We start from the raw sequence: 10,077 nt of genomic DNA on the forward strand, positions 1-10,077 counted from the left end.
CAGTACAAAGGCCTGAGAAAAGTGCAGCCATCCAAATGGTGTCACCACCGCCCCATTAAAATATTATAATGACATTCCCGCCTATCTATGAGGGAGCTTCCAGTGCCAGGTAAAGATTCATCATACAAATGGGTAGAGATCTGTGCTGATGGATCACTCATTTTTCTACTTTATTTTTCCCCAGTGTGCATTCTTTTATGGGACCTAAGGGAAGTGAAAATCAGACCAACAATTTCCTAGTCTGCTTAAGTCAGGCCTGCCCCAATGGAAAAGCCAGCTAATACTCAAACAGTCAGTGACAAAGGTGACAGGTTAGCAGCAAAACTAAACAGAAGCTGCAGATTAATTAAACATTTAATGGAACACAGCTGCTTGAGTTTCAGAGGTAATAAAATTCTCATTGAGAATTTTTATATGAACCTGCGATGCTTCAAATTCTCTGATTTCCTTTTCACAGAAAGCTCTATAATTATTCTATCTTCAAAATATATTCTCATATCAGGGTAATTGTAGTCATGGTGATTAATATTACAGCCAGCTTCTAATAACTTTGGTAGGTTTAATTTCTTAAAAATAGATTCTTCCTCGTCAGTAACAAGATTCTTTGGCTAATGCATTTTAAAACTGTCCTTCGTTTTCTACTGCTAAAATGTACTCCATTATCCTTGTGCATGGTGTGTAGCTCTGTAACTAAATAATTTTGTAATATTTCAATTATGTTGTTAGAACTGTTATGTGCAGCATCACGACTAATTGTCCATATATTCATTTTCTCCCTCTTCTATGTGTTACAGTTGATGTTCAAGTTTGCAACTCCCCTAGCGCCACAATTGTGAGCCATATGGGAGGTTGGTGGAACAGAAGCTGCATCATAGGCCAAGGGTTTACTTCCAGATTTTGGAACCATAGCTTTGAATACTTGCACTGCCCATTGGATAAGTTTTCTCATTTATGCTGATATTTATATAAGATATACAGTACAGATCAGGCCATTTGGCCCAACTATCCATAAATTAGATGTTTAAAAATAAATAAGCTAGCATCTTGATGCAATTGTACACATTTAGTACATGTAAGTTGATGGAACAGTTGCAGCTTCTCACTCTGATGCAGTCTTTTGGAGTTGTAATAGTCTGTGCCACCCGAAAAGAGAAGCAATATCTTAAACAATAGCCTATTATTGCTCCAGTATCCTGTGCTTCAGAGTGACAGGATTTGTTCTGACGTTCTCTCACAAGCCGATCCTAACATAGCTGACAGATAAATGAGCTACAACAACTTGCATTAGCGCTTGTCCCAAGAATGACCCAAGAGTCCATGTGCTCAACAGAAGCCTGGGAGCAGGTCACCTGAGGCCCCCTCAAGCGAGCATTGGTGGATGACATGAAACTGGTCAAGGGAAAAATTACATTTTAGAAAGGGACAAAAACTAGTGAAGGGCAGTCAAAAGACAAGGTAGTAATGTTACCATGAATTAACAAGAAGAAATCCAAATTTTTATATTGTGAGACTCCCAAGAAATTACACCACCACCCCCCCCAGCACCCACACACGCATAGTTAACCAATGTTTTGAGGTTCCCAGCAGACCAGACACAGAAGATATTAACTAGTTGTTAGACTTGATTTATAGATATAATTTAAAGAGAAAAAAAATCAGTTACTATTTTGCCAAGTGTGAATATTCACAGGGCTTTGTTTATTTGTTTTTGAAGTTGTATAGTTTGTATACCTGTAAATAGTTCATCACATTGCAAAAATGAAAAGGGGAAGCAATGTTTTCATGTTGTGAGCATGCCCAGTGCATGAAAATGTCATTAAACATGCAATCTGGCTATTTTGGTGTTGGTCTCTCTTTACAAGTTCCTCTCAATAGATTTTAGTGAAGCATTTGGAATTAAATACAAAAATATTTGCATCAAAATGCTGCAGAGATTGTGATGAACAAAATAGTCTCATTCCCAGTGAGTTAGCTGCTAGGATAGCAAATATTTTGGCTGGGTTATGCAAGGCCTGAGCTTCAAACTGTCTCCTCAGTGAATGGGATGCTGCATGATCCTATTGTCAATCGATTTAACTACTGACTACACTGACAGTGACAAATGCAACACATCACCCCACCAACCCCTCTCAGGGCAGATGCAACAATATCAAAAGATAGAAAAACATGGATAAATAATAAGAAATAACTTACAGAATTCTCTCTCTTCAGGTGCCATGCTTAAGAGGCCTTGGTGACTATGGACCTCCATGTTAACCTTGCTCTGGAGGCACGGAACATCGTCAGTTTGCGAGGCTGTTTAAAAAGATCATCCTTTGTCTACCTCAATCTCTTTTACCATTGATCCTTCCCATCAGGCTTTCTAAATCACGATTTCTTATTACATGCCCTTAATGCATTAACCTCATCAAGAAAATCTCTCATGAAGCTTCTCAGTAGCAAAGAGAATGAAGCAAGAGTTCAATATCTTTGTTTTGTTCAACTAAAGACTGGGCAGTATCAAATTTCTGTGGGGAAGTTGCAGAGAAAAAGAGACCGATTTTCAACTTGCTACCACAATTTTCCAGTAGGTATTAAGCAGTAGAGAGACAAAATAAATTTTGTACCATCGATCATGCCCACTGCCATTGTGGCCAGGGGCCCTGTGTACGTGGTTAAATGTCCCCCAGGAAATTAGAGAAAAACTCATTAATCTGTTTAAATCAGTCTCATTGTACAAAAGATCCTGACAGTCTTAGGTGGGATCATTTAATCTCCAAAAGCAGTCACCGTTGGGTCAGATGAGTTGTAAACACCTTATAAATCTGAATCCCGACACCTGACCTGCCCACTGCCAATTTTAACAGAGGTGGGACAGGATGAGGGGCACGGAGCAGGCAAGAACTGCCCTGGCGAGGTGGGGTGGTGGCAATTTAAATATTATAATGAGGTTCTGTACTTCATATGTTGTCATTATTTTAGATGTAACCTTGACCAAGTTTTCCAATCCTTGCAAAACCCAGCGACTAAAGGGAGGTGATGACAGTTGCATATAGGTGCTGAGTGCCTTTTCCCTTACCTGCAGGGTCCACTTAACTGTTTGACAAACCTCCCCCAACACCCAACTTTTGGGCATCCCACTAATTCTTCCAATCTCTCCCACCAGGCCTCGATCTCCCTCATGTCTCTTCTGATCTCCTATGAAATGTGGCAATTTAATTTAAGTGGAACAATGATGAAATACTGTTATAATTTGCCTTTCATTTGATGATTTATCACATAAGTATTGCAGCTTCTTCTTGAAAGTCTTTCTGTAGCAGTCGATACTATCTCCTTCTGGCTCCTGTTCCACAAGTTGATCACCTATGTGAAAATAGAAACACCTCATTATCCAACCTCACTTCCTGTTTCCTTTTGGCTGGCCTTTAGTTTTACTTGTCCAATTGCCTCAAGGACACTGTCAATTTTCTTGTTCTCCTTTTCTTTCACATTAAATACTTGGTTCAAGTACTCTCTAACTGTCCATCCCTCTAATGAGTCCAAACGTTAGGTATCAACTTAGTGACGTTAGGCCACTGACCCTCCTTCTCACTCTTCTCTTCACCTTCTTCAGAGTGTGAATGTCCTTTCTGAGATGGGTGGACCAAAACTGGGAACAACACTCCACATGAGGTTTTGTAAAAGCCTTAAATAACCCTTTATAATTGGGATCCTGGTTTTACAAAGGATGGTATGGAAAATACACTGCTTGCCTTGGTTGCGGTTTTCCGAAACAAAAACAGAAAATGCTGGAAAAACTCAGCAGGTCTAACAGCATCTGTGGACAGAAAGACAGAGTTTTCTGTCACTTCACTTGTAATTTGAGGGAATGGTTGCTGATCACTCCCAAATTTTCCTTCCTCCCGGTTACTATGTACCAACACCCACTCATTATATTTCATGTGCTAAGTGCATAACCGAACACTTGCATTGTAGATCAATCAGTCTAAATCCATTTACAGTCTCTTAAGACCTTTCAAGGTCCTAATTCTTGTCACACAAACTGGCGTCACCCACAGCTTTAATTACTCTGCTGACAATGTCCTCCTCCATATCGTTAATGAATGAACAGAAGGATACCTAGCAACCCTGGGACTTCTCACTCTGAACCATCATACTAGGAAGTTGTTACATTGAAACTCACTCATTGCTTTCAGTATCTTGGCCAAGTTGTTATCTGTCTTCTGATTCCACCCCCTGCAGTATGCAACTTAATTTCACTCTCAATTTCTCATAGAGCATTTTCTCAAAAACCTTTTAGAAATCCAAGCACATCTCCAGGAATGTTTAGTTTCACCATTCTAGCCACCTTTTTCGAAAATCTGAATCTGATTCATCAATAATAAGAGATAAAAACAAAAAAACTGCGGATGCTGGAAGTCCAAAACAAAAACAGAATTACCTGGAAAAACTCAGCAGGTCTGGCAGCATCGGCGGAGAAGAAAAGAGTTGACGTTTCGAGTCCTCATGACCCTTCGACAGAACTTGAGTTCGAGTCCAGGAAAGAGCTGAAAACTTTAACACCTATGTGTTCTATTGTACTATTGTGGTTGACATCTTTTGATGATCTGCTTCTATCACTGCTTGTTTGTCCCTACAACCACACCAACCCCCTCCACCTCTCTATCTCTCCGCCCCCCACACACACACCTTAAACCAGCTTATATTTCAGCTCTTTCCTGGACTCGAACTCAAGTTCTGTCGAAGGGTCATGAGGACTCGAAACGTCAACTCTTTTCTTCTCCGCCGATGCTGCCAGACCTGCTGAGTTTTTCCAGGTAATTCTGTTTTTGTTTTCATCAATAATAATGTCTGTTTTCTAAAGTGAGTCTAGGGTATCCTCTAGAATCCCTGTATATTCTCAATGCTCATTTATAATATCCCTTATAATACAGTCCTTTATCTTTCCCATCAGAGGATTGACTGACTGGTCAATAGTGTCGCAGATTTGACTTTCAACTTTTGTTGAATATTGATAGCTCACATTCTTGTTCTCCAATCCTCCGGCACAATCCCATATCTCAGTAAGGTTTTAAGATATTTATCCACTGTGTTACACAAAAACGCTGCCATTTCTTTCAGCACCCTAGGATCAATTAATTCTGGCCCCAATGCTTTGTCTACCTTGAGTCTTTTTAATTTAACCTTTTTCCTACGACATATGAACAACCTGTTTGGGTTTTAGTCCAAATGGCTAAGTAAAGGGCACTCCCAACCTTTCAGTTTAAAGAATTATTCAAATAGCCTACAATGCCTTTACCCTTATTTATAATTATTTCTAATTCATAACTTGCACTCTAACTGAACTTTGCAAATATATGCAAACAATATTTTCCCATTATCCTATTTCCTATTATGCTCCTCTCTGGATTCATTTTTGTATTCCTAGTACATTTCTTAGTATTGCGGACTAAGAAAACAGACTAACTGAATGTGCCTCTCTCTTTCTGAAGGGCTGTTACTCCATTTATAACTCCTCTTCTTGAGTGTATCTTGCCATATAAACTATGTAGTTATTGTTCACACTTTTATGTTTCATAGAACAAGAACATCTTTTGCACAAATGGTGTTTTTTTAAGTATACTTTTCTTTTGCATTTCAGTCATCTTTACCCAGCTAAGTTTTGCTCTTAACAAATGCTACGTCTCTTTTCACTTCTGTAAATTGAGCCTTATTATAAAGGTAGCCCCATTGTACTGTTGTTCTGAAGCTTGCTGCAGCTCCATATTTTAACTCCAAATTATCCAAATCTGAAAGTTGTTCCTTCACCTAGATCATTAGTAGCTCATTACTAAACATTAAATTTAATATATTAGCCTCAGCAGGTGAGTGACAAACTGTCCTAATCTTAATTGTGTCCCCAAATGTAGAGGTGAGTTAAAATTTCCAGTCCTTGCAGGCATTGTGATTGAATTCCTGCCTTTATTTTATAGGGTGTATAGTTAATTTTTAACCTTATAAGTTTAAAGAAACCCTGAATACTTCAGTCAAATTGGCAGAAAAATAAATGAGTACTTTTGCACAAGGTGAACACCATCTTTGATGAATAACCCCTGCCATCCAATGGACTGGATCCAGTTCTCAATATATTCAAGCCTCTTATCCCTTACCCAATGCTGTTCTAGTCAGCAACTCCTTTCATAGTCGGTAGCAATTCTGAAATGTCAAGCTGAAGGCCCTACTTTCTAAATTATGAGTCATCTTTCTTGCATCTGTGCTTTATGATTTTGCATCTTCTCATCTTAGTTTTATTTGTCTCCACATGAACAGTATTTGTTCCTTTTAGCAATGCCTCAATTCTGTTACCTCATTTGGCTATCATGACTGCTCTAAAATGCAAAACTGTAGAATTTAGTGCTTTTCTCCAAAAAAGCTTCAAAATAAATTAATTATAGAAATCTTCTATCAATCAAATATTTCAATTGTGTTAAAGCTCTTGGACCTGCATGCCTATTTTGAAAAAGGTAAAGAGCTATTATTGAACTCGTGCAAGATTTTAGGCTGCAGTTGAAGTATCATGTATAGTTTTGGGAACCCCATTATAAACACAATGGAATAGTACAGTGTATTGTCATAATGGTGTGGTGTATGCATACATAATATTAATCTTTAATTTCATCAGCTGGTCAAATATATATTTTGAACTTCTTTAAAAGGGCTTTATAAAAACAAAGACACTGACTTAAGATGGCTGCCACAGGTCACCAATCACATCTGGTATTACAAATTGGTCAATTCTGGAAGTTTCCAATATGGATTACAATTAAAACATTCCAAGGCAACCTCCTACGAAACTGGTAACTGGGTTTCACTGTTTGCATTCCTATAAAGCTACCTTTCAGGCAAATACAGAAAGTCTACCAGAACAATGGTTATATAAAAGGCATTGATAAGTTCTTCCTAGCTCATCACAGGAAAGGATGGTCTATTTAAAACTGATGGCTGGGACATTAAAGGAACTAATCACCTAGGCCATAACACAATAGTCAAGGTCTGTACAGGCATGAGCTAATCGATTACCTTCTGAAATCATTATGGGGAGAGAGGTTGTTTGACCAGAATAACCATTTTAAAATGTCTATTAATTACAACACCTGGTTGCTTTGGGCAGTCAAGATAAAGTAATCTCATGGAGCAGTAATATCATCTCTCCCATCCTGTTTTCAAGTTCAAGACCCTTTCTCTGTCATGGAATCCATCACAGAGGTAGAGAATTTCAATCGAAAGGAACCTGAGGTGCAATACCATTGACTTTTGGAAAAGGTGAATTACATTCGAAAAAGGGACTGTCACCAGAAATTGCAATTTACATCAGCCTCAGCCCCACTGGAACTTGAAGGCCACTATGGAAAGAATCTGCTGCAGCCACGAACACTAGTGAAGGACTCACTGTTTTCTTTTGCCTTTTATCATTGAAGCTTAAATTCAGCCAAAAAATAAATTCCTACTGTAAAACTTGTAATTTTGCATGCTTGTGCTTGTGCATGTGTGCTGCGAAGGTTGGGGTGTAAGTTTACCTTTTTAAAAATATCTTTATATCTTTACCTGGTTGGGTTTTTAGCTCAATAAAAACTAAGTTTTATATTTAAACTTTAAAAACTTGTTGGATTGTTTTCTTTGCGATTAGCAGGTAAATGGTTAAGTACAGACATTGAATGAATATTTTCATCCTTATAAGTTACAAAACCCTGTTATAATCAATCAAGGAGGGAGAAAGAAAGGTCAACTCCTGACATGTGTCCTCATCAGTCTTAAGAGTACATTCACTGGATGAGGGGCCGTAGCTATGAAGAGAGAATTAAGAGGTTAGGAATAAAAACAGAAAATCTTGGAACTACTCAGCAGGTCAGGCAGTATGTTTCAGGTCAATGACCCTTCATCAGAATTGAGGAAAGGTAGAGATGTGATAGGTTTTGAGCAAGTGAAAAGGATGGATGTGCAGAAGAACAAAAGGGAAGGTCAAGGTAAGGTGAAGAAACAAAAGATGTGCCCAGATGAGGTGTGAATGGTTACATAATAGCCATCTGAATGCAACATGAAGGAACAAAGAAAGAAACAAGACTGAACCAGCAACAAAAAGAAACAAAATGGAAGCAGAGGTTATGATCTAAAATTGTTGAACTCAACTGTTGAGTCCGGAAGGCTATAGGGTGCCAAGTTGAAAGATAAGGTGCTGGTCCTTGACCTTTCATTAGAATACTGTAGCAGGCCAAGAACAGAAAGGTCAGAGTGGGAGCAAGGTTGAAAATTGCAATGACAAGTGACAGGGAACTCAGGGTTATGCTGGCGGATTGAAGGCATTCCGCAAACTGGCAACCCAGTTTGTGTTTGTTCTCCATATTGTAGAGGAGACCACATTGTTGGCAGTGAATATGGTATACTAAATTGAAAGATGTACAACTAAATTGCTGTTTCACTTGAAAGGAGTTTCACTTTGGGCATTAGAGGTGAGAAGGGAGTAGTGAAAGGACAAGTGTTGCATTTCCTGAGCTTGCATGGAAATGTGCTGCAGGAAAGGGAGGGGTTGTTGAAAGTGATTGAGGAGTGGACTAGGGATGTGGAGGGAGCAATCTCTTTGAAATGCTGAAAGGACAGGGGAGGGGAAGATGTGTTGTGGTGGCATCATTCAGGAGGTGGCGGAAATGGTGGAGAATAATCCATTGCATACAGAGGTGGTGGACTGTTAGGTGAGGATAAAGGCAACACTACTCTGGTTTGTGAAAGGAGGGAATGGGTGAGAGCAGAAGTAAAATAGATGGACACAGTGGAGGGCCTTGTCAGTCATGCTGTGTGTGTTGGAGGGGGTGGGGTGGGGAATCCTCAGTTAAGAAATTAGGTTTTTTCACCAGTTACCTGATAGGACTTCAAGATTCTGATGCTTTAAAGTTAATAGTGATAGATTGTTTCCATTGATCAGTGCTATGGCAACAAGAGAATACACATTTAAGATAATTACAGAAATTAAAAAGATAAAAAAATTATTAGAATATAAAATTCTTGGCAAAGAACAGAAATAATTATTTTAAACAGGCATTAGACAGTCGCAGGATGTTGTAGTAGTAGGATGAGACTAACTTGCTCACATGGAGAAAAGTACCAATGTAAAATTGATGGGCTGTATAGTCTGTGGTGTATTTTTAAAAATTTATTCATGAGATGTGGGTTTTGTTGGCTGGCCAGCATTTATTGCCCATCCCTAGTTGCTCATGAGAAGGTGATGGTGAGCTGCCTTCTTGAACCTCTGCAGTCCATGTGACGTAGTTATACCCACAGCGCTATTAGGAAGGGCATTCCAGGATTTTGACCCAGTGACAGAGAAGTAACGGTAATATATTTCCAAGTCAGGTTGGTGAGTGACTTGGAAGCAAACTTCCAGGTGGTGGTGTTCCCATCTATCTGTTGCCCTTCTCCTTCTAGATGGTAGTGGTTGTGGGTTTGGAAGGTGCTTTCTAAGGAACCTTGGTGAATTCCTGTAGCACATCTTGTAGATGGTACACACTGCTGCTACTGTACGTCAGTGGTGGAGGGAGTGTATGTTTGTGGATATGGTGCCACTCAAGTAGGCTGCTTTGTCCTGGACGGTGACAGGCCTCTCGACTTTTGTGGGAGCTGCACTCATTCAGGCAAGTGGGGAGTATTCCATCACACTCCTGACTTGTGCCTTGTAAATGGATGACAGGCTTTGGGGAGTCAGGCGGTGAGTTACTCGTCACACGATTCCTAGCCTCTGATCTGCACTTGTAGCCATAGTATTTATATGGCTAGTCCAGTTCAGTTTCTGGTCAATGGTAACCCCCAGGATGTTGATAGTGGGGGATTCAGTGATGGTGATGCCATTGAACATCAAGGGGTGATGGCTGGATTCTCTCTTGTTGGAGATGGTCATTGCCTGACAGTTGTGGGGTGCAAATGTTACTTGCCACTTGTCAGCCTAAGCCTGGATATTGTCCAGGTCTTGCTGGATTTGGACATGGACTGCTTCAGTTACTGAAGAATCGCGAATGGTGCTGAACATTGTGCAATCATCAGCAAACATCCCCACTTCTGACCTAATGTTGG

The 10,077-nt window shown here is 39.6% G+C and overlaps 1 long non-coding RNA gene across 2 annotated transcripts in view; it reads left to right on the plus strand.

Moving 5' to 3' along the window:
• LOC121282746 overlaps positions 1-7,617 on the plus strand; it is a 95,171-nt gene extending 87,554 nt beyond the window's left edge. The window contains exons 3-4 of one of the 2 annotated variants that reach the window (XR_005944132.1): positions 2,212-2,566; positions 7,187-7,617. This is a non-coding gene — a long non-coding RNA (uncharacterized LOC121282746). Of the gene's footprint in view, positions 1-794; positions 2,567-7,186 lie in introns of both variants that reach the window. The other variant, XR_005944131.1, reaches the window with a different exon arrangement.
• Positions 7,618-10,077: the final 2,460 nt, after the last annotated feature.

This window comes from Carcharodon carcharias, chromosome 10, assembly GCF_017639515.1.
Source record: "Carcharodon carcharias isolate sCarCar2 chromosome 10, sCarCar2.pri, whole genome shotgun sequence".
Classification (NCBI taxonomy): domain Eukaryota; kingdom Metazoa; phylum Chordata; class Chondrichthyes; order Lamniformes; family Lamnidae; genus Carcharodon; species Carcharodon carcharias.